Raw genomic sequence first — 24,322 nt, 5'->3', positions numbered from 1 at the left:
ACCTTGAGTACTCAAGGTATCTTTGAGTAATTTGAATTGAATATGGTGTCTTTCTTTATTTCCTTTACATATTTTCATCAAAGCTATTTCCTTAAAAATGGATCATATTATTTCTCCCCTTGATTGTCAGTGGATACAAGTACTTGGTCACTGCAAAAATACTAGCCTCTTGGTTTACCTTGGTCTCCCAGCCCTTGATAGCTACATCTCTCCCATCCCCAGCAATGGCCCAGAGAGGAATCCGTGGCTCACAGGTCCCTCCTCTGATAATTGTGTGGGGGCAGTCAAGTGGTGGGAAGATGGAGGGTAAGAGGAGGGGTAATTGTACAGCTACGGATCTTTCACTCAAATCGCAGAGTCTCAAAGGGTTGGTAAAACCCAGCTTGGTTCAAGTTTGATTCAGTATCCAGGATGTCTGCCACTCATGATGGCATGGCAGTAAAAGTCTCTGTGCAGGGATGAACGTCATCATCAAGGGGATGGCCACACCCTCGTCCTGGTTGACCTCTGGCATGGACGACAGGCTGCAGGGAAAGGGTCTGCCAAGTGCTAAACAGCAACCTAGAACTCAGGCCAGCTGGTATTGGGTTCAGGGGACAAATATTGCTTTTTTTTTTTTTTTTTTTTTAGATTTTATTTATTTATTTGAGGGAGAGGGAGATCAGGGTGGGAGGCAGAGGGAGAAGCGGACCCAGGAGAGGAGGCCTGTGGAGCAGAATCTCAAATTAGACAGGCCCCAGAGATGGCTGCCCATGGCACCAGCACTTTCTCTGCTTTGGGGCTTTATAAATAAGCGTCTGGCAGATAGTGATACTACTGGGTGCGGACAGACCTTGCGTGCTCATCTTGCCAGCTGCCCCTGCCAAAGTTAGAAGGCGAGAGAGCCACAACCAGTCCCACTGCCACAGCTGCCTCCATCTGCCAGAAGATGAGTCGCCGAGAATGGTGCCAGAGGCAGAGAGGAAGCCGAGAGCAGCACCTTGGAATGAGCCAGCTGCTGCAGCTTCAGCCCCAGCACCCGGCAGAGCTCCGAGTGCTTTCTGTTTTCGACTGCACGGCTAACTCTGCCCATCTCCCACCTGCTGCTCAGCTCTTTCCCGGCGAACGTTCGGAGGGTGAGCGATGCCCACCCCTCCGTTCCTTTTTCGGGAGTGCGTTAGAGTCTGTGCGTCCTCAGGGCCTGCCTTGCAAGCAGAGGTTAGGTCACTGGTTGACCCTGAGGTTCCCTGATCTTGAGTCTGGTCAATTAAAATCAGTTCTCTTCTCTCGCGGATCCTTTTCAATCCCAATTAATGATGCTCATGTTTAGGCCTCCCAGAGAGGAAAGTTACCAGGATTTTGCAATTAATATGCAGGTCAAGGAAGGCCGTAGAAAAATTCTAGGATGTCAGCGGAGTCAACTGTTCTAGACCGCCGTGTTTCCATTTCTGAAATGGGAGGTAGAATGAATGAATTCTAGCATTTATTGAGTACTGAAATATGTCTCAGGCTTTAACTGATGCACTTTGTATTAAGTATTTAATCCTTACGACAATTCTGAGAAGTAGGTATTAATGTTACTAGTATCATCCCTATTTTACAGATGAAGAAACTGTAAGAAGAGGTAAGGGAATTCAGGTAACTCTTCCATGCAGCAAGGGGGTGGTAGAGCTAGGGTTCAAGTTTAGACAGCTGGGCTCCGGGTCTTGTGAATCCGCCGACCGTATTTTGTCTCTCTAGACTCCTTTCCTGTTTCAGAATTCCCTATTTATTCAAGGGCCTAGCTGTTCTCTTCTTGTTTCCTTCTCTTTCTCTCTCTCTCTCTCTCTCTTTTTTTTTTTTTTATCATGGAGGACACAATTGTTAAGAGTTTAGGACTGTAAACTGAGAACCAAACAATTTGAATTCTGAATTCATGAATTTCTCCTCCTGGCAGAAACGTAGCAAGTTGTATCTGGATTGTTAGAGTTCCTTGCTGACTTCAGCCTTTTCCTGACTCTCCAATTCCAGAAACTGCCCACCATGTGTACCCTGCCATTCCTCCTCAACTCCAGGAGTATCCCCTGACTTTTTGGGTCGAGTGTCCACTTCTCACTATCTTCAAAGCCTTCCCGCTCTATGAATTTGTGTTCCCTGTATGTTATCATTGCTTTCTAGCACACTTCTCCTTATAATAAAATTGCATTCTTGTTTTCCTATCTTCCCACTCTGTTTTGCCTCGAACATTCTCTGTTTTCATTAGAAAACTACTGTTTTACCTTTGTTTGGTTCTCAGTTTATAATGTGCTTTGACATTGATTTTCCCACGAGCTCCCGGGAAGAGCTCACAAGGTATCTCCCTGGATTATTCCAACCAGGGATTGGTCTGTCTACCTCCAGGCTTGTCCACCCAGTTTCTTCCTCCTCACTGCTGTCACAAGAATCTTTGAGAAGGAACAGATCTGTCCGTATCACTCCCTTGCTTAAAACCTTCCAGTGGATAATCATGTTCTTAGAATCTTGCTGTTTTCCACCTCTAGCCTTACCTCCCACCCTCCTACCCCAGCCCTCTCCTCACCACATGACTCAACAATATTACCTAAGCACAGTCCCCAGAATCCATCACGTCTTACCCTCTGAGCTTCATTCATTCCCTCCCTGGGGCATTACCTTCCCACCCCCTTGGTTTTCTGTCTCGTTCCTGTTGTCCTTTACAATTCTGGAACTTATTCCTGCACAGTTCCTCTGTCTACATCTCTGCTTTGAGATCATGCTCCCTTAGTGTGCCCATGCACATCCTAACACTTAACCAGTTGTCCTTAAAATGGTCTGTTACGTGCCTTCCCTCCCAGACTAGAATTTTCCTGCCCTGCATAAACTATATCAAATATCCCTTTGAAAATTTTCAGTCCCCAGGTCTTAGCATTTCTGAATTCTGCTAAATAAAGTATGTCAACCTGAAATGAAGAGTGTCCCCATTTCATTGATTAGTAAACTGAGTCTGAGAAAGGTTAGATCAATTTCTGCAGGTCTCATGACTAGAAAGGGGAAGAACTAGGACTAGATTTCAGGACTGTGAGTTTTATAGGACTCTTGCCCAAGTTGTCCTAAAAATGTAAATACTCTCCCTCCTATTTCATGTGACAAGTCTCAAGATCTGTCTCCTTCCTCAACTCAAGTTTATAATGGCCCTGTTTACCGGATTGCCTGTTTTATACCGTGTTAGCTGCATTTGTCTCTCATCGTTACATCAGGGACTGCTCCTTCTTTTCTCTCTGCCTCATTGCCTAACGAAGTGCTCCCAGTGGCCCCGCCCGTGCTTGCCTTCTGAGTGAACCCGGTCAGAACAAACCTCGGCGCACATGGACAGCACACTTGCTCAGTTCGTGGAAATCGTCAGTAAGCCCCACTCTGTGCCTGGGGCTGGGTGTACTGTGGCTCTCCCTGATTGCTTCCAGTGTAAGGGCGCTGCCAGCGTCCTCCTGCAGCCCCCGGTTCTCCGAGATGTCTCCGCGTGGCTGAACAGTTCTGGCATCTGACAGATTAGCAGGGTTTTCTCCTTCCTACTGTATGGCGGAAAACCCAGAGGCCTTGCAGCCGAAAGATCTGGGGCTGTGTCAGAGCTTGTGGGCTTCCATTCTCCCATCCAAATGTTGGGAGTTAAAATAGCATATGCTCTATTTAAGTTCCAGAGTTATTGTAGGATGAAATGAGATATTTCTGTGAAATGTATTTTGTAAATTTCAGATGCACGCATGAATATATAACACAGTGGGTCTTTATGATTTGTGGACCCTGGGTGTGCAGATTTGCCTAAAACTTATTAGTCACCTCAGCCGCAGTACTCACCGTGCTTTCGTGGTGATCTGTGGGCACGTGCGGGGCCGTGGAAATCTGAGTCATTCCACCTGCGTGTTCCCAGCTGAGGTGGAACGAGGCAATGCCCTCCCTGCCTTCTCGTTTCAGCTCTCTTACTGTAAACAAGTGTTTTTCTCACAGTCTAAGTGTCACATCTTTTGCGGTTTTAGGCCTTTTGCTAGTGATTTCACAGTTTAAAATGGCCCCCAAGCCTTGTGCTGAAACGCTGTCTTGTGTTCCCAAGTGCAAGAAGGCTGTGACTTGTCATACGGGAAAAGTACACGTGTGTGCAGTAAGCGTCCTTCAGGCGTGGGTTATAGAACGGTTGGCTGTAAGTTCAGTGTTCATGTGCCAACAATACAGAATTCAGCTAGGTGCCTTTAAATGGAAACACACGTAACACAAAGTTACGTGTTTATTGGTTGATGGAAATGTTATGACCAGAGCCTCTGTGTTTAGAGGAGCAAGGTTTAGTATTTGCTATCTCAGTGTTCGCAGTAACTTTATTGAACATAACTAATACGAGTAGTGAGAAGTGAGTGTAAGATTTTAAGAGAATCTCCTCATTTTAGGCCGCTGCTCTTCTGTCTCTGATCGCTCCCAGTTCTTAGCCCACGGAGTCACAGTTTTGGCTCCTCGAAGGTCTGGGAGGGTCCTGTTAAATCCACATTGCAGCCACATCCCAGAGATGTGGACTGAGGGGCTATAAACGCAGGTAGCTGTCCGGGACCGTGGAGAGGCCCTAACTTAGACAGGGGCTGTCGGGGTCGTGGGGGGCGGGGCTGGGAGGACATGGGCAGGCACAAACTCATCATGTTAGGTTCACTCAGTCGTCCGAAGACCGTCTGTCTAATCCGATGCTCGGGGAGTCTTTTCCCCGTCTTGACCCACATCCCTGGAGGTAGCCTTTGTATCTCTCACTGAAGCTGCTCGACCGGGGGTAAGAAGAAGGCCTAGGAGGAAGGAATGGAAGAGCCACGCTTGGTGCCAGTCACTCAAGCCTTTGATATTTTGGAGAATCCCAGCCACATCCTTCTCTTCAACTTTCTGCTAAATGGTCTCCTGAGACACGGATGAGGAGAAGCCAGCTTGCGTCCCCTTCTGGCCTGCAGACCTCAGACTCGGCAGCTGCGTGAGCCACTGTGGTCACATTAACGCTTCAAACCAGTAGGAGGTCTTGCCGGCCAGCACTTAAATCAATTTCATTTTGTCAAGGGAACACCAGCATGTCCTACAAATACTCACTTTTCCACTTAATCTCTGCTCCCAAACACGACAAGAATATATACATACATATGACAAGACTTGATGTGGTGTCCAGTGGACAAACAGAATGCTTTTTTAGAACTCTGGAACCCAGAGAGCAGGTGAGCCTCATTCTCAGGGAAGGGCACAAGGACTCAAGGAAAGTCTAGTTGAAAAGGTGGTTGTGGGCCCCTGGGTGGCTCAGTTGGTTAAGTGTCTGACTTCAGCACTTGTCGTGATCTTAGGGTCCTGGGATCAAGTCCCATGTCAGGCTCTGTGCTCAGTGAGGAGTCTGCTGATCCCTCTGCCCTTCCTCCTGCTCATTCTCTATCTCTCTCTCAAATAAATAAAATCTTAAAAAAAATAGACAGAAAAGGGTGGTTTCAGTGGAAGATTTTGCACTGTGGGCATCGACCTGCCGGATGCAAATTCTTGCTTTGCTCTTTTCTAGCAGTGTGAGCTTAGAGAAAAATACTCAAGCTCATAGATTTTCCTCTTTTAGAAAAATGGGGCCAATGGCTTCTGTAAGGGTTGGGAACGACACTGAAAATTTCCCGCTCAGTGCACCTTGGAGCATGACAAGAGCTCCATAGATGGTAGCTTTTTCTTCCCTCTTCCCACCTTCTTGTAGACAATAGGGGATCTTCTCATTTCTTATCTTTCCGTGTGTATTGGCTAAGTTCAAATTCTAGGTGAGGTGCTTCCTTCCCCCACTTCTCCCTTGTCCCTTCCTTTGAAAACTTCTTCCATTTTTTTAGAGCCTTTTGTGGAGACGACCTTGCCGACGGACCAGGTCGGTGCTGATGCGGTCATAGTTCGGAGGGAGTCCATGCATCCCCCTTCCCTGTGACATAGTTCCATCTTATCAGAGGTTTTCTGGAAATGAAAGCAGGGAGTTTCAGAGTGACTTAACTTGAGAGTGGGGGTTCTTTCAAGTCTGGAGGTGTTTAGCAGATGTGAGGGGGCTGGCCCTGACTGACGTCATTAGTCTGACCTTTACCACTGGAGGAGGATTCAACTTCGAAGAGAGAATACGAGGATTCTGGGTTTTGAAACAAGACAGCCCTACACGTACATTTTGACTTTACCACTTACTGTGTCTCCTTGGGCGAAGAACAGCCTCTCTGAGACTCAGATTCTTTACCTGCAAAATAAGGACGACATGACGTGTGTTAGTGGGGATAGGCAGTACTTCCTGTAACTGTGTGGCTCACGGTACAGGAGCAACAAATGGCAGCTCCAGTTTCAGATCAGTGAAGGTTGAGCTGGAGAAGGCTAACTGCTGGGAGGCTTAGTGAGTATGAACGATGTTAGTAGTTTTCAGCTAGTTTTACTAGTTTTTACTTGTAATTTTTTTTTAAAAGATTTTATTCATTTATCTCACAGAGAGAGATCACAAGTAGGCAGAGAGGCAGGCAGAGAGAGAGAGAGAGAGAGAGAGGAGGAAGCAGGCTCCCTGCTGAGCAGAGAGCCCGACGCGGGGCTCAATCCCAGGACCCTGGGACCATGACCCGAGCCGAAGGCAGAGGCTCCCAGTGAGCCACCCAGGCGCCCCATTTTTACTTGTAATTTCACAACTAGTTGTGATAGTTTGGTGTCATGTCAATTTGAGGATGAATCCTAAATAATTTTTCTTTACTAACAAAGAACCAACATTTGGGATCACGTTTTTTTTTTTTTTTTTTAAAGATTTTATTTATTTGAGAGAGAGAAAGGGCACAAGATGGGGAGGGTTGGAGGGAGAAGCAGACTCTCCACTGAGCAGGGAGCCCGATGAGGGACTCGATCCTAGGACTCCGGGATCATGCCCTGAGCCCTGAAGACATTTGCTCAACCACCTGAGCCACCCAGGTGCCCCAAGGTCACTTTTTGGTTATTATTTTTACTTACTTGTCTTCTAATATGCTTTCTTAAGTGGGACAGAATGGTGTGGATTAATAGCCAGTTACCAGGAAGGTATGTATGTGAAAGGACATCTTGCATATCAACGTCCTTCATTATGTGTATGAAGATAGTAACAAAAGTTGAAAGTTACTGAGGTGAGTCATCGAGCCAAAAGCAGCAGCTTGTCAGGTGGATACTGACGATACCTTTCGGGTTTGTGTTTTTCCCAGCGTGTATTTCTCTTCGTCTGTAGGTAGTCATTTGAGTGCTCACAGTTGAATATATGGCCCATGCTCTCTGACTCTTTACCCTCATTCCTGTTTTGATTAGTGTGAAACCGTTGCTTAGACCTTTCTCTAGGTCCAGGTTAGTTACAACTTTCGTTCTTTGGATAATGCCTGGAAGCTTTCTAAGTGCCTGAGACCCCTGCCTTCACTCGGCTGGACTCTGACCTCACTAATGTGTGAACTTGAGAATTACCATTAGTAGAGTGAGCTCCTTCTTAGAAATAGGACTTATTTGTCTCATGGGACAAGTAACAGCACATCCTTTCCCCAGATTCATTCAAATCAAGTCCTCTCTGAGCTTCTGTTGAAAATAAAGAGAAGTGGGTTGGCCAGATGAACAATCCACCATCTCATCACTAGGCTGAGCTGGGAACAACCTCCATAGGTGTTGCCTTTGCCCCTTTCTATTTTCCTCTCTCCTGATTTTTCTTTGTAGCTCAGACATAGGCACACAGCAGGCACCAAGCAAGTGCTTCTTCGGTGTTTAAACAAGTGACCAGGGAAGTTGATGTTCTTTTAATCTAATTCCAGGGAGGTTAAACACAGGAAGACTTGTTTAAGGAAAACTGAAGAAAACTGTGGAGAAGGGTTTCTTGTTACACTAACCAAAACGAAACAAAGTAATCAACAAGTGAAAAAAAGGTTATTGAGTTCTGATTGCTCCAGAAATGGTTGCCCTCAGTGACACTGACCCCGTGATTAGGTAACAGGGAAGGCAAGAATGGTTATGGAGTGGGCACTGCAGGCTGGTGGGATGCCAGGCATCTGCAGATCTTGTCCCCTGTATTTTCCAGATGTGAAAACCAAAGCACAGAGAGCATAAGTGATTTGCCCCAATTCCCACGAGTAATAAATAGAAGATCTAGAATTTGAAACTAGATTTAACTTGTTTCCCTCAACCTACCCACTTAATTCTGAGGAACGAGAGGATGTGACCACAGAAACCCTTTCCTTTCATTTTTTATTTTTACTTTTTAAAAATTTATTTATTTATTTATTTTTCAGCGTAACAGTATTCATTGTTTTTGCACAACACCCCGTGCTCCATGCAATACGTGCCCTCCCTATTATCCACCACCTGGTTCCCCCAACCTCCCACCCCCGTCCCTTCAAAACCCTCAGGTTGTTTTTCAGAGTCCATAGTCTCCCATGGTTCGCCCCCCCTTCCAATTTCCCTCAACTTCCTTCTCCTCTCCATCTCCCAATGTCCTCCATGTCATTTATTATGCTCCACAAATAAGTGAAACCAAATGATACTTGACTCTCTCTGCTTGAATTACTTCACTCAGCATAATCACTTCCAGTCCCGTCCACGTTGCTACAAAAGTTGGGTATTCATCCTTTCTTTTTCTTTTTTTTTTTTTTTTTATAAACATATAATGTATTTTTATACCAGGGGTACAGGTCTGTGAATCACCAGGTTTACACACTTCACAGCACTCACGATAGCACATACCCTCCCTAATGTCCATAACCCCCTCCCCCTCTCCCAACCTCACCTCCCCTCAGCAACCCCCAGTTTGTTTTGTGAGATTAAGAGTCATTTGTGGTTTGTCTCCCTCCCAATCCCATCTTGTTTCATTTATTCTTCTCCTATCCCCCAACACCCCATGTTGCATCTCCACGTCCTCATATCAGGGAGATCATATGATAGTTGTCTTTCTCTGATTGACTTATTTCACTAAGCATGATACCCTCTAGTTCTATCCATGTCGTCGCAAATGGCAAGATTTCATTTCTTTTGATGGCTGCATAGTATTCCATTGTGTATATATACCACCTCTTCTTTATCCATTCATCTGTTGATGGACATCTAGGTTCTTTCCATAGTTTGGCTATTGTAGACATTGCTGCTATAAACATTCGGGTGCACGTGCCCCTTCGGATCACTACGTTTATATCTTTAGGGTAAATACCCAGTAGTGCAAGTGATGGGTCATAGGGTAGTTCTATTTTCAACATTTTGAGGAACCTCCATGCTGTTTTCCAGAGTGGTTGCACCAGCTTGCATTCCCACCAACAGTGGAGGAGGGTTCCCCTTTCTCCGCATCCTCGCCAGCATCTGTCATTTCCTGACTTGTTAATTTTAGCCATTCTGACTGGTGTGAGGTGATATCTCATTGTGGTTTTGATTTGTATTTCCCTGATGCCGAGTGACGTGGAGCACTTTTTCATGTGTCTGTTGGCCATCTGGATGTCTTCTTTGCAGAAATGTCTGTTCATGTCCTCTGCCCATTTCTTGATTGGATTGTTTGTTCTTTGGGTGTTGAGTTTGCTAAGTTCCGTATAGATTTTGGACACTAGCCCTTTATCTGATATGTCATTTGCAAATATCTTCTCCCATTCTGTCAGTTGTCTTTTGGTTTTGTTAACTGTTTTCTTTGCTGTGCAAAAGCTTTTGATCTTGATGAAATCCCAATAGTTCATTTTTGCCCTTGCTTCCCTTGCCTTTGCCGATGGCTGAGTTCGAAGAGGTCGAAGAGGTTGCTGCCTGCGTTCTCCTCAAGGATTTTGATGGATTCCTTTCTCACATTGAGGTCCTTCATCCATTTTGAGTCTATTTTCGTGTGTGGTGTAAGGAAGTGGTCCAATTTAATTTTTCTGCATGTGGCTGTCCAATTTTCCCAGCACCATTTATTGAAGAGGCTGTCTTTTTTCCATTGGACATTCTTTCCTGCTTTGTCGAAGATTAGTTGACCATAGAGTTGAGGGTCTATTTCTGGGCTCTCTATTCTGTTCCATTGATCTATGTGATACTATATATGGAAAACCCAAAAGACTCCACTCCAAAACTGCTAGAACTTGTACAGGAATTCAGTAAAGTGTCAGGATATAAAATTAATGCACAGAAATCAGTTGCATTTCTCTACACCAACAACAAGACAGAAGAAAGAGAAATTAAGGAGTCAATCCCATTTACAATTGCACCCAAAACTATAAGATACCTAGGAATAAACCTAACCAAAGAGGCTAAGAATCTATATGCAGAAAACTATAAAGTACTCATGAAAGAAATTGAGGAAGACACAAAGAAGTGGAAAAATGTTCCATGCTCCTGGATTGGAAGAATAAATATTGTGAAAATGTCTATGCTACCTAAAGCAATCTACACATTTAATGCAATCCCTATCAAAATACCATCCATTTTTTTTCACAGAAATGGAATAAATAATCCTCAAATTTATATGGAACCAGAAAAGACCTCGAATAGCCAAAGGAATATTGAAAAACAAAGGCAAAGTGGGTGGCATCACAATTCCGGACTTCAAGCTCTATTACAAAGCTGTCATCATCAAGACAGCATGGTATTGGCACAAAAACCCTTTCCTTTTAAAGGATACAAATAGACTGGGTTGCTCCAATCTAAAAACATAAAATAAAATTGCATGCCTCTAACTTGAAATTAGGCTGTGAAATAATAGGCATTATGAGGCAACTGCTGTATTTAATGGCATCAGTGCTGAAGATTTCTATTCAAGGAAGGGTTAGAAAGAGTTAGTGGACATGGTAGACTTTGAGGAAATGTTTTGATGTCTAGAACCAAAAAGCAATTCTCATATCTAAAATATACAAGGAACTTTTCCATTCAATAGGAAAAGACAGGACCCACAGTAGTGAAGGGACAAAAACCAAACCAAACAGAAAAAACAGCCTGAATTTTTAAAAATAGAAAGTATGGTCCCAATTCACTAATAATCAGAAATGTGTAAATTAAAACAATCCCTTTTTTCATTTTTATAAACTTTAGGTGTAAATTGAATACCACTGGGTGTTAGCAAAGATGTGGGGAAGCAGGACCTTATTTGACCGGTGGATCTATGAACTGATGTAAGCACTGTGTGAAGCCATCAGCTGGTGCTCAGGGAAGTCACCTAGGCCTCTGCGCCATGACCCAGCAGTCCCACTCCTGGGGATGTACTCCAGAAGTAGCCTCACGTAGGTCCACATGAGGATTTGGCTGACTTGTGGTGGTGAGGTCTTGGAGCAGCTTTGTGGTGGATACTGTTGGACATCACTGTGGCAGCTAGGAGCAAGAAGCATGTAGCAAGATGGAGAAACCTTAAAAATGAGATGTAATTTGAAAAAGATAAAGAGAACGCGGTCTGATATGCAATACTGTTCAGGTAAATTAAATATATTAGATATTATTCAGGCATTTTTATGAGAAAATGGCTTTTTTGCCTTTATTGAGGTATAATTGACAAAGCTGCAAAATATCCACAGTGTACAATGTGATGACTTGATGTATGTACACACTGTGAAAGGTTGCTCTCCATCTCGTTAATTAACACATCCATCATCTCACATGTTTTTTTTATAGTTTATTTTTTTTAATTTAAATTCAGTTAATTAGCATATGATGTATTATGGGTTTTGGAGGTACCATTCATCATCTCATGTATTTGTATTTTTTTTGTGTGAGATCATTTAAATTCTCTCTTAGCAAATTTTAATTAGTCAATACAGTGCTATCAACAATCGCCACCATGTTATACATTAGATCCTCAAACCTTGTTCCCGTTATAACTGAAAGTTTCAATCCTCTTACCAGCCTCTCTATTTCCTTTAACTCTCAGCTCAGTTTTCAACTCCTTGTTTCTGTGAATTCAAGTGGAAACGCTTTTCCCACTTTTCTATTCTTTGTTTCTATGAGTTTGACTTTTTTTTTTTTTTTTTTCATGTTTTCAAGTATAGGTGATACTATGTAATACTGGTCTTTGGCTTCTTTGACTTACTGGTGGTGCCCTTCAGATTCATCTATATTGTTGCAAATGGCAGAAATTACTTCTTTTTAAAGGCTGCATGATACAACATTTTGTGTGTGACAATTTCTTGATCTGTTTATCCATTGATGAACATTTAAAGTGTTTCCATTATCTTGGCTATGGTAAATAATACTGCCATATGGGAGTAATGACCATTTTTAAGATAATAGTTACATTTCCTTTGGTTGTATACCCAGAAGTGGAATGTCCAGATCGTATGGTAGTTCTAGTTTTAATTTTTTGAGGAATGTCCCTGTTATTTCCCATAGTGGCTATACCAGTTTACATGACCACATATGAGGTACAAAGGGTTCCTTTTTTCTTCACATTCTTGTCAGAATTTGTTCTCTTGTATTTTTGATACTAGCCATCCCGACAGGTATGAGATGATATCTCATTGTGGTTTTGGTTTACATTTCCCTCATGATTAGTGATGTTGAGTACCATTTCATATAACTGGTGGCCATTTGTGTGTCTTTTTTGGGAAAAATGTCTATTTGGGTACCTTCCCATTTTTAAATTGTGTTACTTATTATTGCTATTGATTTGCATTGAGTTTTTTATGTAGTTTGGATATCCATCCCTTATGGATAGTTGCAAATATTTACTCCCATTCAATGATGTGCCTTCTCATTTTGTAGTTGGTTTCCTTTGATGAGCAGAAGCTTTTTCATTTGATGTCGTACCACTCATTTATTTTTGCTTCTGTGGCTTTTTCTTTTGGTGTCAAATCCAGAAAAATCATTGTCAAGACCAACGTCAGGAGCTTACATGCTGTGTTTTCTTCTAGGAGTTTTACATTTCTAACATTTAAGTCTTTCATTCATTTAAGGTGATTTTTGCGTATGATTTAAGATGGGGTCCATGGTCATTCTTTTGCAGGTAGCTGTCCAGTTTCCCAACAGTGTTTATTGAAGAGACTTTATTTTCCCCATGGTATGTTCTTAGCTACTTGGTAGAAAATTAATTGACCATTATGAATGGGTGTATATCTGGGTTCTCTATTCTATTCAGTTGATTTATGTCTGTTTTTTAATACTGTTTTGATTACTGTAGCTTTGTAATATAGTTTGAAATCAGAAAGTATGATGCCTCCAGCTTCATTCTTATTTCTGAAGATTGCTTTTGTTATTTGGGAGTCTTCGTGGTTCTATAGGAATTTTAGATTGTTTTTCTGTTTATGTGAAAAATGTCACTGAAATTTTGATATGGATTGCACTGCATCTTTAGATTACTTTGGGTAGTATGAACATTTTAACAATATTCTTTCCACTTAATGAGCATAGAATATATTTCCATTTATTTGTGTCTTCATTGCCTTTCATTAATGTCCTCTGGTTTTCAGTGTCAGATATCTCCTCCTTGTTAAATGTATTCCCAAATAGTTTTTTTTTCTTTTTTAATGCTACTGTACATTCTCTCCTTGTATTTAACTTTTGATTATTTATAATGTATCTTTTGTAGATCTCTTTAGAGTCATCTTATTTGGAGCTCTCTGGGCTTCCTGATCTGCATGTCTGTTTCTTTTCTCCAGGTTAAAGAAATTTTCAGCCATTATTTTTTTGAATAAGCTCTCTGACCCTTTCTCTCTCTCCTCCTTCTGGAGCCCTTGAAATGCATATATTGATCATTTAAAAAAATTTAATTATATATTATTAACATATATTGATCGTTTTTATGGTGTTCCATAAGTCTATTAAGCTGTCTTCACTCTTTTTCATTCTTTTTTATGTTTCTCTTTGATGTCTTCCACTGCTCTGTCTTTAGTTGCTGATCCTTTCTTCTAGATCTAGTCTGCTGCTTAACCCCATATTGATTTTCTTTTCTTTAGTTCATTTATTGTATTTTAAAAAAAGATTTTACTTATTTGAGAGAGAGAGAGAGTGAGTGAGTGTGGAGAGGTAGAGGGTGAGGAAGAAAGAATCTGAAGCAGACTCCACACTGAGCACAGAACCCAGTGTGGGGTTCCACAACCATGAGATCATGACCTTAGCTGAAACCAAGAGTCAGATGCTTAAATGACTGAGCCATTCAGGCACCCCTCATTTATTGTATTCTTTAGCTCTGTGATTTCTACATGACAGCTTTTGATATTTTCTATCCCTTTATTAAAATTCTTACTTTATTCATACATTGTTCTCCTGACCCCGATGAGGATCTTTATGACTATTTTGATCTTTTTATCAGGTAAACCACTTACCTCTATTTCATTGAGATCTGTTTCTGGAGTTTTATCTTATTCGTTCCCTTGGATTATTTTTCTCTATTTCTTCATTTTCCTTTACTGTTTGTTGGTTTTTGTGCAATAGCTAAAACAGCCATCTTTCCCAGTCTTGACAGAGTGGCCTTTTGTAGGAGTTGAGCCTTATCAGTCAGCCTGGCTTGAACTCCTGGTTATCTCTCAAACTTGGTGATTGTCCCAGCAGCCTTCTTCTTTCTCTGTGACTCCCAGTTGTTGCAGGTGTGCCAAGACCTAAGGGTCCATTCCTTGGGCAATAGTGTAAAAGCTGCAGTGTAGACATATGTATAAATTCCTACCAGGGAGATATTCTTGACTTCGAGTAGGCAAGAGAGAGATGGCAGATATGCTGGTTTCCCTGCTGTCTGGAGGGAAACAACCTACCTCTAGATGTGTGCTAAATAATTAGAAGCCTGACCATCAGGCAACAATTTTCAAAGTATGAAGATAAACACCTTTCAGAGAAAGACTGGAAGATAGGCATTCTCCCCCCCCCCCACCCCCGTTTTCTCTGCACTGGGTCCCTGTGTATCAGAACAGCTGTGGCAAGTCCTTACATGCCTGTTAACAGCTGCATTTTTGTTTGCTGTAGTTTGGTGGTCTCATAAATGCAAACCTCACTGGTTTTCAGAGTTAGGTGTTTTGGGGGCCATTCCTTGGGTGGGAGTCTTTTTTTTTTTTCCATTTTAATTAATTTATTTTTTCAGCGTAACAGTATTCATTGTTTTTGCACAACACCCAGTGCTCCATGCAAAATGCGCCCTCTCTATTACCCACCACCTGTCCCCCCAACCTCCCACTTGGGTGGGAGTCTTAAAATTCACAGTGCTAAATGTGGGATTCAAACCCTTTACTCCTCAGGGAGAAGCTGGGCATTTGGAGTTCCTTCCTAGTTGTGTGATGCTATCCTGGGGTGGGGTATATGATGTGTTTCAGTCTTTCCTATCTGTTTAAGTGTGGGCATTTTCTCATTCACATGATGTGTAGGAGTTGTTCAGCTAATTTCCAGATTTCTTTCAGAAGTAATTGCTTTGTATGTAGCTGTATATTTGATGTGTCTATGGGAAGAGGGGAGTTCAGGAGCCCATGTCACTATGTTGGTTGACACCCTCCTAAAAAAAATTTTTTTAAGGGAGTGAATAGATGTGGTTTTAACTTCTAGATCCAGTTTTTGAGGTTTCAAGTCCTCAAAATGGGGATGCCTGGGTTGCTCAGTCGGTTAAGTGTCTCCCTTCAGCTTGGGTCGTGATCCCAGGGTTCTGGGACTGAGTTCTGCCTCAGGCTCCTTGCTCAGCAAGGAAGCCAGCTTCTCCCTCTGCCTGCTGCTCCTCTGCTTGTGTTCTCTCTCTCTCAGACAAATACATAAAATCTTTAAAAAAATAAATAAGTAAACTCATGAAAACGCATATGTACATATCACATAAATCTGCCTTAATAGATGCATAGGTCACTTTATCAGATGTTTCTAATATATGTAAAAGTTTTTATGTATCTAAAAATCTTCTAAATGCATTGAAGTTTAAGTTCAGTGTATGGAAGGAGTCTATAATTTTTGTATTAGAGTGCAAAAAATTTTTTAAAGATTTTATTTATTTGACAGAGATCACAAGTAGGCAGAGAGGCAGGCAGAGAAAGACAGAGAATGAAGCAGGCTCCCTGCTAAGCAGAGAGCTCGATGCAGGGTTCAGTCCCAGGACCGTGGGATCATGACCTGAACCGAAGGCAGAGGCCTTAACCCACTGAGCCACCCAGGCGCCCCAGAGTGAAAATTATTTTATAAACAGAATAATTATTATTATATTTACTTGTTCTTTCTTTTTTTTCTACATGGGATTTATTAATGCAAAACAGCAATTTTATTTCTTTCCTGAATAACCCTGATATCGACTACTCGTTTGATGAAGCCGTTTATGTTGTCTCAAGAATTGTATCATATGCCTCATTTTTCGGGATGATTACTGAGGAATGCTAAAGTTAAAGGAACAAAATAAGAGTGAGCTATAATTGGCTCATTCTGTATGGGTGGTGAGATTGCAAAGTACTTTCCCATTCATGTTGATTTTCGGAGGATGGATTAAGAAAAGTAAATGGATGTATGTCTGTGTGGTGGAAATTCACCCTTACTCTAAATGAAATAAACAGGCATGCCTGTTGAGTGTGCGGGCCAGAACCTGGTTGCAGATGTGTTGCCAGAAAACTGGCAGAGGTGAAGGTAGGGCTCACATGGGGCAGGAAAATCTTAAATGGATTCCAGAGAGAGGTAGACCATCTTCATGAAGGTCACTACAAGGCGGGTACATATGGCTGGAAATGCTCAACACTGATTCCAGGGCGATTACTGAAGTGACTAACTCTTTTTAAACTGTGGGACCAGAATCATTTATCGAGAGCCTGAAATCGGAGGGAGAGACAAGCCATGAGAGACTGTGGACTCTGAGAAACAAACTGAGGGTTTTGGAGGGGAGGGGGATGGGGGGGTTGGGTGAGTCTGGTGGAGGGTATTAAGGAGGGCATGGATTGCATGGAGCACTGGGTGTGGTGCATAAACAAATGAATTTTGGAACACTGGAAATAAAATGGGAAAAAATTATTTAAAAAAAAGAATCTGGAATGGTAGGTGCTCCATTTTTGAGGCAAGAAGATATAAATCTCAGAGTTAGTGATTTCTATTAAAAGGTGACATCTACCTATCATTTCAGGGTGATCTAGCATCTGTACATCACTCAAGAGTAGATCCAATCAGATAGAGTGCCCTGACCGTGCAGTGTAGAGTGCTTCCTGCGTTTGCCGCTGAGGACTTTCCCTGCACTGGGCTCAGGTGGCACTGGGGGCTGGTGACTGGCGACAACCATGAAATCTATTGGATTATATGTCATCCATTGTATAATGTATATTTGTCACTTATTCCGGCAGCTCAACATCTTCTCTTCGGAAAAGTCTTATGGGCCTGTCTCCCTCCATGCAAGCGTAAGATGCAAGATGTTCAGCCTGTCTTGCAGTTTGGGCACACGCACATATCTTGCGCTCCACTGAGCAGTATAGCTGCCTTGAATCTTGAGGCATGAACTAGAAGTGCTGAGTAGCCCGGAGGGAGGAGCATGAGGAGTAGCAACATGAATTTTCAGGGGCAGCAGTCATAGCGGAGTGGCTCTACCCACGGACTAGTGCCCAGTGCGGTGCTGGTTGTCGTGGGGTGTCTGGGGTTCAGAGCAGCTGTGTTCTCAATGGTCTGGTTTTGTGATGTGGGAATTTGGGTTGTGGTCCAAATTAATACATTAGCTTCCCTTTTTCCTGACTGTTTCCTAAGCCTGTCTTAGAAACTATGAACTACCCAGTAGCCTTTCAGCAAAATTGTTGTCTGCTTATGTCAGCCAGACTTGGTTCTGTTGCACCTGATGAAGCTGACTGATGCAGGATGCATCCCCAGGTTTCTGCTGGTAATTGCTTTCTGGAATCGAGTCTGTGGCTTGTGGCTTAGTCACATGTGATTTGTCTCTGAAAGGGTCTAAAGCCATGTTATAAATAGCTTATGATCATAATCTTTTAAACTGTGATTTCTATATTACATCTTTAAGTTATTCACAAAATCAGTATTGATTTTTTAATTTGAATTCCGGTATAGTCAACATACAACACAAAATCAGTATTTAATGAGCACCTACTATGTGCCTGATAGCATGCTAGAAATGAGGTTGACCAGTAGTCCCTTGCCGCCTTGCCTCATAGGGCTCACAGTCTGAGAAGGGAGATGAACATAAAATTGGGCCATTGCAAATACAGTTATTGTGAAGGAGCAGGACCATATAGGAGAATCATCTAACGCAGCCTTATAGAGGACCAAGAAGCTGCATAGAGTATATCCTTACCTGAAAGTTCTGCTTTGTTTGAAACTCATTTTTTACCTTTTTTTTTTTACCTTGTTCATTTTTTACCTTTTGCCTCATTATGTAATTTCTTCATTATTTTGTTTCCATTATGATACCCTTATTCTCCACATTACGTAGATCTACAGTTGAAGGATAATTTTTTAATCTTTATTCTGTATGTTTGCTCAGTTACCCATACTGCAAACTAAAGACACATACCTGCAGACCATGCCCAGAACAGTAGTTTCATGAGATAATACTTTATGTGATGGTCTCTGTTACTTTCTACCATATTCTATTTTATTTCATGTTTTTAAAAAAATGCTATTTACAACCCACTACATTGATCTCATGACTCACTTATGTCTTGTTTTACTTAAGTATCGTTGGCATACAATGTTACATTTGTTTTTTAGGTACACAATATAGTGATTCAGCAACTCTGCTGTGCTCACCGTGAGTGTAGCTGCCATCTGTCACCGTACAACACTACTACAACACCATTGACTCTACCCCTCTGCTGTCCCTTTCTTGTGACTTTTCCATTCCATCACTGGAGGCCGGTATCTCCCAGTCATCTTCACCCATGTTGCCTATCCCCAACCCCTCTCTTCCCCGGCAACCATCAGTTTGGTCTCTGTAGATCACGTCCTGCTTCTGCTTTCTCTGTTTGTCCTTAAAAATTAATTATTTTTAAATTCCAGTATAGTTAACATACAGTATTATATTAGCTTCAGATGTCAAAGCAGTGATTCTCCAGTTCCACACATGACTCAGTGCTCATCACGGTGCGTGTGATCTCAATCCCCTTCACCTGTTTCACCCATTCCCCCACCTCACTTACCTTCCCTCTGGTAATCATCCGTGTGTTCTCTATGGTTGAGTCCATTTTTTTACTTTGTCGTTCTTTTTCTTTGTTCATTTATTCTGTTTCTAAAATTCCACACATGAGTGAAATCATAGTATTTGTCTTGCTCTGATTGGCTTGACTGCAAAAGATTTCATTCTTTTTTATGGATGAGTAATATTCCATGGTATGTATGTGTGGAGATATATATATATATACATACATACACACCAAATCTTCTTTCTATTCATCTATTGATGGAAACTTGGGCTGCTTCCATAATTTGGCAATTGTAAATAATGCTGCAACAAACATAGGGGTACATGTATCTTTTTGAATTACTGCTTTTATTTTCTTTGGGTGAATATCCAGTAGAAACTCATTTATGATTTGTTAGCTATTTTTAAAAAAGTCTGATTTCTTCTGTATATTCAGACTTTACTTCCAACTAGATCTTTTGTTTTAATTTAAGCATGACTGTTCCAAGCAGTTATATCAACAAGTAAATGTTCCTTAAACCACTTTCCCCTTGTCTCCTCCGTTCTTCATTTTATTTCTTCTCCATTCATTTACATTTAGCTTCCATCGCTTGTGTGCCAGAGAAACTGCTTTTTCTAAGGTCACTAACTACCTCCATATTTCTAAATCCAATGGATATATTTTAGTCTTTTTCCTACTGAGCATCTCCCTCCTTCAGAAACACTTTTTAACATGGTTCTTGTGACCTCCACCTACTGGTTTTCCTTTTATTTCCCTGATCTACCCTTATTTTAGGTCTTCTTTTCAGGCTCATCCTCTTCCATCTGGCCATTCAAAAGTTCTCAAGACTCCAACCTAAGTTTTTCTGACTCTATAGTCTCAGTATACTCACAACTTTAACTTCCACGAACATGCTGATGTCTCCCAAACAGATAGCTTTTGTCCCTGGGCTTCTCAACTTTGGCATTATTGACATTTGAGGCGGGGTTATTCCTTGTTATGAAAGGCTGTTCTGTGCATCGTGGGAAGCTTAGCAGCCTCCCTCGCCTTTACTTACTAGATGGAAGTAGCAACCTTTACACCTCCAGTTGTGACAACCAGAGTTTCTCCAAACATTATGAGCTGTCTTCAGGGGACAGAGTCATCCCTGTTGAGAATCATTGTCTGGCCCTGACCTCTCATCTGCAGACTAGGCTACATTTCCAACCACCTGATCAACATTTCCACTTGGATGTTTCAAAGACATCTCAAACTCACTACATCAAAATGGAATTTAATCCTGGTCCTCTTCTAATAATAAATTCATCTAGTGCCTCAAACCAGAACGCTGAAAGTCATGCTTGACATCTCCCTCTTCTCCCATCACCTTCTTCTCTTCCCAGGCTCAAAACTCATAGAAATCATTGAGAGTTCAAAAATCCTTGGCTCCTTACTTTCAGTTCTTCTAAAAGTCCTGTGCAAGTCTCATTATTTTTCACCAAAAATCCTCCAGATTTTCCCTTTCTTCTCTTTGGTGCTCAGCCGTTCACACTTGAATGTACCAACAAACTTCTTGCTACTCTTCTCTGGCTCCAATCTCCCTCTCCTCCCTTCTATATACATATAAGCCCAGGCATCTTTTCCTGAGATTCTGGCAAGGATTTTAAAGCAACTTTTTCATTATTCATTTCTCTGTTCAATAACCAAAAATGGACCCTGCGTTTTTCTTTGTTTAGATTCTTCAGTCTAGTCTTTATAGCTCTTCCTAATCTGACACCTCTCTATCAGGACCCATGACTGGCTCCCGCCCATATACGCCCTCTGCAGCAGACGGATCTCATCCACAGCTGGTCCCGACATCTACACGTGTTCCCCCGTCTGCAACACCACCTCCTCTCTTCCGCCCGTTGGAGTCTTCGCCTGCAAGGGCCAGCTCAGGAAATCTTTGCTCAGCTCACCTACTCCTGAGGCTCTCCCCTCACTAATCTCCAATTAATACTTTCAGTCAATATAAAATTTACTCTTAATTGCTTAATTTCTTTTTAATTCAGTGCATTCTAGGTTTTCTGCTCCCAACTTGGTGCATATATTTTGAAAGCAAGCTCTTCATCTTACATGTCACTTGTATTAACCATTTCACTGCTCAGAGTGACCAGCATATAGTACATGTTTAATAAATATTTGAAGGAAAGTTGCTTGGTTTTGAAAGCCTTCTAGAGAAGGCAGAAGGACTCTTTCAATCTTTTTTTTTCACCCCCAGAAAATTCTTCCTCAGACCTTTATAGACTCTTACTTTGCAGCTTAAACCTCATTGTCTTGTTTTAAACTCACAGAAATAAAGACAAAAACTAACTTTTCAGTAAACATAAAAATCTATTTTCTCCTTTCACATCGTTGAAGTTACATTTTAAAAATATTCTATCACAATAAATACTTAAATGCCATTATCAAAAGAATTTCCTCCCTACTTGCAAATGTTAGGACTGTTCTCTTGAAATCACTTTTGAAATCCCCTTTGTTTTCTTTTTTAGAAGAGAAATAAGAAATGGAAGTATCTTTGGAAGCCAATTATTTTGGGGATTAATGTCTACTGAGGGGGAAAAAAAAACATCACCAGAGAATGAGCCTATCTCAGAAGAGTGAGCAGGCATTCTGATTAGGCCCCAGAGTTCATTTTCTGTGGGGGTGAGTTTTAATATTTGAAGGTTAGAAAGGTGAACTTAAGCTGAACACAGTGTATGAAAACAGCCACTTTTGCTAAGCAAATTACTTTGGAAGTGATTCAGTGTTGGATTCAGAAAGGGTTGTGCTGGCTCCAGAGGACAAGGCTGGGAGGGAAACTAGAGTTTCTGCCAGTGAGATGCCAGTTATCTACCCAAGCCCATCAATCAGTTGTGGATGTCAGAAATGAGATGGAATGTCCCAATTCCTTTCATAATGGCCAGGAAAACGAAGATATGCTGGAGAATGTCCAGATGTAGAAAAGGCTTTGAATGTCAACATTCTCCCCTAGAGATGAATTCTGTAATGCTTTCTCTAGGATCGTACTTAGTATTCACTCTCAAACATTCTCTAAAGATCTCAAAAAATTTTGCAAATGCTATCCCATTTACTGTACCTCTTTGGCAGGAAAAACACATGCTGTGGACTCTCTTCCAGATTTTGGATGTAAGTAACTAAGGTGCATTTGCAGACTTAAATAAAATTGATCTGGCACCTATCAGTTATATGTGTGTCTGTGTTGTAGCTTTCATGTGTTTTCTCAACATTCTGAAATAGATGTGGAAAGATATAATGGATATTCCCATCTCACAGATAAGAGAATTGAGGCACAGAAGAGTTACGTGGTTTGAGAAAGAAATCTTGTAAGAATCAGTTTTCTAGAGGAAAATGCATGTACTTTGACTTCAAGGGTTACATGTGTTTCATGTTGCTTTGGAGAAAGTCTTGTAAATGTGCCAAATCCCATGAAACTCCAGTTTCCTTCCAGCTTAAAACTCACCACCACTTGAGAAAAAGTGGGTGTGCTCTTTGGTTCTCTGTTTCTCATATGTGAACTAAATGGCATGTGGGCCATCTGACTTCAGGTCATGCAAACTGGGATCCTACTGTAATCTTTTCAGTGCGTGAGCTCACACTTCCGCATTTAATTGCACGTGACAAAATAGTCCTCACAGGTTGTAGACCAGGGCCCTCACATTGTAGGACCTCGAGACACACGAGGACTGTTGTGTGATTTCACTGAATAGTGTGGTGTTCTTCTGTTGAACTAGTTTTGAGATTACTGTTCGGCAAGGCAGATATCCCCATAAATTTGTCACTCGCCTCATCACTTATCGTAAGTTCACACCATTTGTGACATCCCTGACCTTTAAAAGCACTGAGTTTAAATTCTTGATAAAAGACTTCTGAATCATTATAACTTTATTTTGAGATTTAGTAGTTCTTTTGCCCGAGGATTCTAGGCTTCACTACTACAGAGGACAGTATAATCATACAGTTGATTAATTTCACTACAGGCTAGACTCCGCGAGGTGCAGGGATTAGAGTTATATTTAAGACATGGTTCTTAGCCTCCAGGAGCTCATAGACTAGTGAGGGGAATAGATACATAAAATATGTATATATGCCATATTATATAGGAAGTATGCTCAGGTAAAAAGAGACTGCACTAAAGGTATGTATAGGTAAAGAGTGAAGGCTTCAGCAGGGCATGCAACTTCTGAATTATGTCTTGAAATTATAGGAATTATAGAAGAAAGTCCATTTTTGACGCATGAGATGGCATAAATGTTTTAAAGTACATGATCTGACGGGGAAGAGCGAACCGTCCGGCTGTGACTGTGACATCACGTGGGTAGGGGATGGTGGTGAAAGTTGAAATAAGAAAGGGGAATGTTATATAGACAATCAAGAATGTTGTGTGTTGGGGTGCCTGGGTGGCTCAGTGGGTTAAGCCTCTGCCTTTGGCTCAGGTCATGATCTCAGGGTCCTGGGATCGAGCCCTGCATCGGCCTCTCTGCTCAGCCGGGAGCCTGCTTCTCCCTCTCTCTCTACCTGCCTCTCTGCCTGCTTGTGCGCGCGCTCTCTCTCTCTCTCTCGTCAAATAAATAAATAAAATCTTAAAAAAAAAAAGAATATTGTGTGTTGTCCTGCAAGTTTATGTTTTATTCTATATGTCATGGGAAACTACTAAATAATTTTAATTGATGAAGTAACATGATCAGATTTCTGTTTTGGGAAGAAACTCTCTGGAGTTAAAATTAGAAGGGAGAGAAAGTCGAGGTGGAGCTGGTGTTAGGAGCTTATTCAGTACCTCGGTGAGAAATAAGAGGGCCTGACCTCAAGAAATAGCGGTGGATAAGAAGAAGTATAGTTTCGATTATTAAGAGATAGAACGGACCAGACCGAGGAAGGGATAGCGGAACACGTTCAGGTCCAGCGACCTCAGCTGAAAACAAGTGGCTGCTGCATTGCGGTCTTGCTCATCGATAACCACAGAGGCAGTGGTTGGGGAATCAGGCTCCCAGAGGATGGAACTTTGGGCACTATCCTTGATTAGCCACTTTGTGCAGAGAGAGAAGTGGTCCAGGGTAGAGATACATAACCTAATTGACTGTGGCGAATGGTTTGGTTGATTGATCAGGGTCCTGGAAGGAGCGAGGTAAGAATATTGAAGACAAGAAGGTCTGGGGAAGAAACTCTGGAGTCACCTGTAGGAGTGTCCAGACACAAACTCTGAGGATCTTCATGTTGTATGTTAATGTCCACCAGAGAGCCTCTCCTGCAGAAGACACCAAACAGCCAAATGAACCAGATGTTGTAGATAGGACATGTCAGCCAGCCTCTCCTCGGCTTTCCCTGGGTTTGTCCACTGGGTTCATTAATGAAGTAGATAAAATGGGAGAGAAAGC

At 41.8% G+C, this 24,322-nt stretch overlaps 1 pseudogene; it reads left to right on the top strand.

The window, feature by feature from the left end:
• The first annotated feature begins 458 nt into the window (after nt 1–458).
• LOC123948856 overlaps nt 459–24,322 on the top strand; it is a 116,162-nt pseudogene continuing 92,298 nt past the window's right edge.

The sequence above is a fragment of the Meles meles genome, chromosome 8, assembly GCF_922984935.1.
Source record: "Meles meles chromosome 8, mMelMel3.1 paternal haplotype, whole genome shotgun sequence".
NCBI lineage: Eukaryota > Metazoa > Chordata > Mammalia > Carnivora > Mustelidae > Meles > Meles meles.
This window is presented reverse-complemented; position numbering and strand designations above follow the sequence as displayed.